Source organism: Coregonus clupeaformis, chromosome 29 (assembly GCF_020615455.1).
Source record: "Coregonus clupeaformis isolate EN_2021a chromosome 29, ASM2061545v1, whole genome shotgun sequence".
NCBI lineage: Eukaryota > Metazoa > Chordata > Actinopteri > Salmoniformes > Salmonidae > Coregonus > Coregonus clupeaformis.
The window spans coordinates 21,689,631-21,698,516 of NC_059220.1; positions in this window are offsets into that span (position 1 = coordinate 21,689,631).

An 8,886-nucleotide genomic window follows, 5' to 3' on the forward strand; every position below is an offset into this window, starting at 1 on the left:
TTATGGGTTACAAGTGAACTGAATTATTGGTCAACTCATTAACCATACAAACCTGTGTTATAAACATGACATACCTATACCTGTCATATAAGGTTAGGTTAGAGTTCATGCACAGAGCAGAGGACAATCTCTCCAACTGTGGCATTCATTCATACAGTTTGTCATCTAGTGATGAAAAGCTCATCAAATGCAGTGCCATACTCTTCCCTGAATCAATTATTCACTAAGTCAATGTTCTTGCTAGAAGTGGAAAAAGTGGTTTTAACCTTTGATACAAATGCAAACGTTTGACCAACAAGGGAATTTCCAAGACAGCAATTCAGTTCCAAGAAAGCCATGTAACTAGCTATATACAGTGAGGGAAAAAAAGTATTTGATCCCCTGCTGATTTTGTACGTTTGCCCACTGACAAAGAAATGATCAGTCTATAATTTTAATGGTAGGTTTATTTGAACAGTGAGAGACAGAATAACAACAAAAAAATCCAGAAAAACGCATGTTAAAAATGTTATAAATTGATCTGCATTTTAATTAGGGAAATAAGTATTTTTCCCCCTCTCAATCAGAAAGATTTCTGGCTCCCAGGTGTCTTTTATACAGGTAACGAGCTGAGATTAGGAGCACACTCTTAAAGGGAGTACTCCTAATCTCAGTTTGTTACCTGTATAAAAGACACCTGGCCACAGAAGCAATCAATCAATCAGATTCCAAACTCTCCACCATGGCCAAGACCAAAGAGCTCTCCAAGGATGTCAGAGACAAGATTGTAGACCTACACAAGGCTGGAATGGGCTACACGACCATCGCCAAGCAGCTTGGTGAGAAGGTGACAACAGTTGGTGTGATTATTCGCAAATGGAAGAAACACAAAATAACTGTCAATCTCCCTCGGCCTGGGGCTCCATGCAAGATCTCACCTCGTGGAGTTGCAATGATCATGAGAACGGTGAGGAATCAGCCCAGAACTACACGGGAGGATCTTGTCAATGATCTCAAGGCAGCTGGGACCATAGTCACCAAGAAAACAATTGGTAACACACTACGCCGTGAACGAATGAAATCCTGCAGCGCCCCCAAGGTCACCCTGCTCAAGAATGCACATATACAGGCCCGTCTGAAGTTTGCCAATGAACATCTGAATGATTCAGAGGAGAACTGGGTGAAAGTGTTGTGGTCAGATAGACCAAAATCGAGCTCTTTGGCATCAACTCAACTCGCCGTGATTGGAGGAGGAGGAATGCTGCCTATGACCCCAAGAACACCATCCCCACCGTCAAACATGGAGGTGGAAACATTATGCTTTGGGGGTGTTTTTCTGCCAAGGGGACAGGACAACTTCACCGCATCAAAGGGACGATGGACGGGGCCATGTACCGTCAAATCTTGGGTGAGAACCTCCTTCCCTCAGCCAGGGCATTGAAAATGGGTCGTGGATGGGTATTCCAGCATGACAATGACCCAAAACACACGGCCAAGGCAACAAAGGAGTGGCTCAAGAAGAAGCACATTAAGGTCCCTGAGTGGCCTAGCTAGTCTCCAGACCTTAATCCCATAGAAAATCTGTGGAGGGAGCTGAAGGTTCGAGTTGCCAAACGTCAGCCTCGAAACCTTAATGACTTGGAGAAGATCTGCAAAGAGGAGTGGGACAAAATCCCTCCTGAGATGTGTGCAAACCTGGTGGCCAACTACAAGAAACGTCTGACCTCTGTGATTGCCAACAAGGGTTTTGCCACCAAGTACTGAGTCATGTTTTGCAGAGGGGTCAAATACTTATTTCCCTCATTAAAATGCAAATCAATTCATAACGTTTTTGGCATGCGTTTTTCTGGATTTATTTGTTGTTATTCTGTCTCTCACTGTTCAAATAAACCTACCATTAAAATTATAGACTGATCATGTCTTTGTCAGTGGGCAAACGTACAAAATCAGCAGGGGATCAAATATTTTTTTCCCTCACTGTATATCAAATCTAATTTTCCATCTATGCATTCATTGGAAGAATTCCATAATGTGATGTAGGGGTGATTAGTTTGATTGGAAGAAATGGAGCACAGCTCTCTAAGTGAGTTAGCCCCTGGTGTCTTCCCCTGTGCAAACCAAGGGACCTACAGTAATTAAGCCTGTTGTCAATCCAGGAAAACAGAGTGGTTGTGAAGATCGCAGATTCAATACTCCATAACATCCCACAGGCCATGGATGATTAACTCAGAGGGCAGAGCATAACGCTGATTTACATTCCACCTCAGTACTTAATTGAACAATCAATGTCTGCTAAGAATAAATCAGACATAGGCCCCATAGGATTCTACTAGACAAATACTGACTGAGAGGAACTGTAGGTACAGTAAGGTTGAAAACCAGTGGACTAGAAGGCCAGTAAACTGCTGTATAGGAGAGGTGCTTTGCAAATTATGCTAATGTAAGGACATCACGCTGCTTGCTTGGTGAGTACCACGTCCTCCTGATTCGGCTCACAAAGAGGCTTGAACCCAGGACCTATGCCTTGCTTGCACACATGACGGCCCACCTGAAGCATCTTACCAGTCGGTGCCATGCGAAAAGCTAGCTAGTCGGTGGCGCAAGTGGGGACACTTCAGGCTGAGGAGTACGTTTCACACATCCCCATGTGCTACACTAAGAGGGAATACAGTTGCTCTAAAGTGAAAATAAAACAATATTTTCCATCCTCCTTGGTGTGAGAAGCCCTTGACCTAGGGGGTTGTGGGTCGACTGGCTAAATAAACAAATGTAATCACCCAAAAGCAGCTACTTCCATTGGATTCAATGAAGCTGAGACAGACTTGGCCATGAGTATTAACATCATCATCATCACGCTGTACGGTCCAAGGACTATAACTACCAATGAGCAGAGAAAAATAATACACTGCCAGGGAGGGTCATTCATGGCATGATGTTATTAACAGCTGCATTGGGATATTTAAAGCCTCTTTTCATCTCAGCATGGATGGCTGTTGAAATTAGCTTTGGCCTGGGAAGAGACTATAAGGGCCAAAGACATCATCATTCCCACTAAATGAAGAGACTGAGTCAGTCAGACTGAGAGGACGGATGTTCTCATCACACAAAGTTAAGAGTCCTTTAGCTGCTTGTCTTATAGCAGGTCATATCTTACAGTAGGAGAGGAGTAGAGGGAATGAGTAAAGGGGCTAGATGAAGATACAAACATGTGTGATAAAGAACAAAACGCATGGCCATTCAATGTGAAATGACCCTGAACTATACATTTCCAAAACCTAAAAAGGAGGAAGAAATCTATTAAAAATGTTTTGAAATCAAAATGATCAAATGTATGCTGTGTTTGGAATGATACAAAATGACAAAGATACATTCCTTCTCATCCTCTCCTCGCCATCCTGGGTTCTAGGCCTCCAGGAGGGCGTGCCAGCGACAGACCTGCTGGCCTTTACACTCCTTCATGTCCAGCCAGTGCAGCTGCTCCTCCTCCCCGCTGCTGTTCTGGCCCAGGGCGAGCCAGCCCACCATCTCCTTACCCTTCATGCTGCACCGTTTGTAGATGGACACCATGAGGGTGACGTCAGACAGCTGACAGTCTCCATCTCTCCCCCCTACAAGCTCAGCCCCCCAAGGCGGAGCACCTTCTCCCCCATCATGTGCTCGAGGGACATGCTGCCCACCAGGGCGTAGAGGTGGAAGCGCAGGGCAGAGTCGCCAAGCTCCGAGGGGTCCAAGCAGGAAAAGCGGAAGGTCTCGTTGAATTCAGGCACTGACCCCTTCTGGACGGAGGTCTTATGGCACTGCTTCTTTGTCGGGAGCAGGACCACGTGCACCTGCCACGAGTCCATCCCACTGCGGCCTTTGTTTGGGAGACCCCGCGCCGTCACCACGGTAATCAACAGCTTTTGAGAGGCGGCCTTGTAGTCCAGGGTGACCTCGAGGTCACCACATTTGGTGATAGGGGGGTGGGAGGTGGAGTTGGGGGGGCGAGAGAGGACCTCCTCTACAGGAGGATGCTCCTGCTGAGAGGAGGGGAAACAGAAAACACACACTCAGAACTCAACACAGAAAGCCACTGCTATATGCTCCTTGCGAGAAACTAACATATGAAATAGTCAGCAATGTCATAATTCTAATCACTTGAATTAACATACTGTATTTTGCTGTGTATCAGGCAATGGCAGAATTGACTCCAGTCAAGCAGCTCTTCAAACAGTCAGTAAACACAGCATCGATTGTGTCACCATGTTGACAGAGCAGGCGGAATATTGGTGTTGGCACGGCAACCACGGATCACAGATAAGATCATTGTAGTGGCGGCTACAATATACTGCACAGATCAGGCGTCATGCGCTTTTTCCTTCCCCCGCACTCACTGACATGACAACCTGACTCACAATGTTAGCCACGACTCAAATGATCCAAAACAAACAATATACAATTATGCTAACAATTTCCTTCCATTCATGTGTATCTGTATGTGCTGTTCCATTCACATAAATATATTTAATGTGGAAAGTACCCAGTAAGCACATTTGGTTCCTTGGAAGTTGTGGGAACGTACGTTTTTGGTTTCCCATTGGTTCTGGGAACGAACTCGTACGTTTCCCAACCAGTAAAACTGAACGTTCTGAGAACAATGGTGAAAATATCGGCTGTTCTGGGAATGTTAATTTTTAGGTTGCAGGGAGGTTCTGAGAACGTTTTACTATGAGTCCCTGAAAGTTTTCCTGGGAGGTTTTATTAATGTTCTGAGAATGGACATTTTAGGTTATTTGAAGATAATTAAATAACGTTCCGAGAAAACAAAATGTAAAGGTTATTTTGAGGATTTTGAATAACTTCCTTAAAACTTTAACTGAAAGTCAGTAAGACTTTTAATAACACTGCTAGCTTAGTTTAACTGTTTTGAACTCCAAGCACAGATAGGACACATATACATTCATTTGCTTAGGCATTAATCATGCAAACACATTTATTTTTAACTCATACAAAGCTGTTCATTTTAGTCTATTCAAACAGTACCTATTTCAAAGTAAACAAGCACTCATTAAGGGCAGGTGTGCACAATTAGTGGAGCAGCCAACACACGAACACACTTAACAAGATAGAGAATCGTTTTGTTGACGCTGAGAACAGAATGTATATGTTTTTTAATAACTTAGAACGTTACTAATGTTTTCTTGTGATTTTTATGGAACGTTTTCTTGTTGGAGAATGTTCCTAGAACATTACCAAAATTAAATGTACAATTTCTGAACATTTAGGAAACGTTCTGTGAAAGTAATGAAATACCAACATTTTTATATTTGTCAAGTTCCTTAAATATGCTGAGAATATTCCAAAGCCAAGCAACTATCCTGCACCATTCCCAGAAAGTTGTGGGAAGGTTGTATGCAAAATAACCATAGAACAACCACGCTCTCACCAAGCTCTAAGAAAATCTATATGCTGGGTCTTCTATGAAAAGAGTGCAAAAGGGACTCTTTTCATGGAACGACACAACTAATAGATATCCCAGCTAGCACATACCGTTCTGAGAACCATATGTTTCTTAGAGCTTGGTGAGAGCATGGTTGTCCTATGGTTGTGTCACTTCTAAGATTTGAAATACAAAATTGTGCACCAATATGCTAAAGTGCCAAAATTCTGCATTTTGACATGTCCCTCTGTCAACCTTGTGTCAGTCCTAGGAAGATTTCTACCCATTTAATTTTTAAAAATCTCAACGTTTCACCATAATTGTAAAGCCCTAGTTATTTTGTTGCTTTGCCAAAGTCATTTCTGAAGATTATTATTATTTTATTTTTTAAATTGTATTTATTTAACCTTTATTTAACCAGGTAAGCCAGTTGAGAACAAGTTCTCATTTACAACCCTCGACCTGGCCAAGATAAAGCAAAGCAGTGCGATAAAAACAACAACAACACAGAGTTACATATGGAATAAACAAAACGTAAAGTCAATAACACAATAGAAAATCTATATACAGTGTGTGCAAATGTAGTAAGTTATGGAGGTAAGGCAATAAATAGGCCATTGTGCAAAATAATTACAATTTAGTATTAACACTGGAGTGATAGATGTGCAGAAGATGATGTGCAAAAAGAGATCCTGGAGTACAAATGAGCAAAATAAATAACTATGTAAATAACTATATGGGGATGAAGTAATTGGGTGGGCTAATTACAGATCGGCTGTGTACAGGTGCAATGATCGGTAAGCTGCTCTGACAACTGATGCTTAAAGTTAGTGAGGGAGATAAGTGTCTCCAGCTTCAGAGATTTTTGCAGTTCGTTCCAGTCATTTGCAGCAGAGAACTGGAAGGAATGGCGGCCAAAGGAGGTGTTGGCTTTGGGGATGACCAGTGAGATATACCTGCTGGAACGCATACTACGGGTGGGTAGTCCCGTGTAACTCAGTTGGTAGAGAATGGCGCTTGCAACGCCAGGGTTGTGGGTTCAATTCCCACAGGGGGCCAGTATGAAAAAAATAAAATAAATTAAAATAATGTATACACTCACTAACTGTAAGTCGCTCTGGATAAGAGCATCTGCTAAATGACTCAAATGTTTAAAAAAATGTTGCTATGGTGACCAATGATCTAAGATAAGGCGGGGATTTGCCTAGAAGTGATTTATAGATGACCTGGAGCCAGTGGGTTTGGCGATGAATGTGTAGTGAGGGCCAGCCAATGAGAGGATACAGGTCACAATGGTGGGTAGTATATGGGGCTTTGGTGACAAAACGGATGGCACTGTGATAGACTACATCCAATTTGCTGAGTAGAGTGTTGGAAGCTATTTTGTAAATGACATCGCCGAAGTCAAGGATTGGTAGGATAGTCAGTTTTACGAGGGCATGTTTAGCAGCATGAGTGAAGGAGGCTTTGTTGCGAAATAGGAAGCCGATTCTAGATTTAACTTTGGATTGGAGATGCTTAATGTGAGTCTGGAATGAGAGTTTACGGTCTAACCAGACACCTAGGTATTTGTAGTTATATTCTGAGTCAGACCCGCCGAGAGTAATGATTCTAGTCGGGCGGGCGCAAACAGCGTTCGATTGAAGAGCATGCATTTAGTTTTACTAGCGTTTAAGAGCAGTTGGAGGTTACGGAAGGAGTGTTGTATGGCATTGAAGCTCGTTTGGAGGTTTGTTAACACAGTGTCCAATGAAGGGCCAGATGTATACAAAATGGTGTCATCTGCATAGAGGTGGATCTGAGAGTCACCAGCAGCAAGAGTGACATCATTGATATACACAGAGAATAGAGTCGGCCCGAGATTTTAACCCTGAGGCACCCCCATAGAGACTGCCAGAGGTCCAGACAACAGGCCCTCCGATTTGACACATTTAACTCAATCTGAGAAGTAGTTGGTGAACCAGGCGAGGCAGTCATTTGAGAAACCAAGGCTATTTAGTCTGCCAATACGAATGCGGTGATTGACAGAGTCAAAAGCCTTGGCCAGGTCGATGAAGACGGTTGCACAGTACTGTCTTTTATCGATCGCGGTTATCATATCGTTTAGGACCTTGAGCGTGGCTGAGGTGCACCCATGACCAGCTCGGAAACCAGATTGCATAGCGGAGAAGGTACGGTGGGATTCGAAATGGTCGGTGATCTGTTTGTTAACTTGGCTTTCAAATACTTTTGAAAGGCAGGGCAGGATGGATATAGGTCTGTAACAGTTTGGATCTAGAGTGTCACCCCCTTTGAAGAGGGTGATGACTGCGGCAGCTTTCCAATCTCTGGGGATCTCAGACGATACGAAAGAGAGGTTGAACAGGCTAGTAATAGGGGTTTGCGACAATTTCGGCAGCTAATTTTAGAAAAAAAGGGTCCAGATTGTCTAGCCCAGCTGATTTGTAGGGGTCCAGATTTAGCAGCTCTTTCAGAACATCAGCTCTCTGAATTTTGGTGAAGGAGAAGCGGGCGGCATGGGCAAGTTGCAGTGGAGGGTGCAGAGCTGGTGGCCGGGGTAGGGGTAGCCAGGTGGAAAGCATGGCCAGCCGTAGCAAAATGTTTATTGAAATTCTCGATTGTTGTAGATTTATCGGTGGTGACAGTGTTTCCTAGCCTCAGTGCAGTGGGTAGCTGGGAGGAGGTGCTCTTTTTCTCCATGGACTTTACAGTGTCCCAAAACTTTTTGGAGTTAGTGCTACAGGATGCACATTTCTGTTTGAAAAAGCTATTCTTTACTTGGTTCCTGACTTCCCTGAAAAGTTGCATATCACGGGGGCTGTTCGATGCTAATGCAGTACGCCACAGGATGGTTTTGTGCTAGTCAAGGGCAGTCAAGTCTGGGGTGAACCAAGGGCTATATCTGTTCGTAGTTCTGAATTTTTTGAATGGGGCATGCGTATTTAAGATGGAGAGGAAAGCACTTTTGAAGAACATCCAGGCATCCTCTACTGACGGAATGAGGTCAATATCCATCCAGGATACCCGGGCCAGGTCAATTAGAAAGGCCTGCTCGCTGAAGTGTTTTGGGGAGCGTTTGACAGTGATGAGGGGTGGTCATTTGACCGCGGACCCATTACGGACGCAGGCAATGAGGCAGTGATCGCTGAGATCCTGGTTGAAGACAGCGGAGGTGTATTTAGAGGGTAAATTAGTCAGGATGATATCTATGAGGGTGCCCATGTTTACGGATTTAGGGTTGTACCTGGTAGGTTCCTTGATAATTTGTGTAAGATTGAGGATATCTAGTTTAGATTGTAGGATGGCCGGGGTGTTAAGCATATCCCAGTTTAGGTCACCAAGCAGTACGAACTCTGAGAATAGATGGGGGCAAGCAATTCACATATGGTGTCCAGGGCACAACTGGGCGCTAAGGGGGGTCTGTAGCAAGCGGCAACAGTGAGAGACTTATTTCTGGAATGGTGGATTTTTAGAAGTAGAAGCTCAAA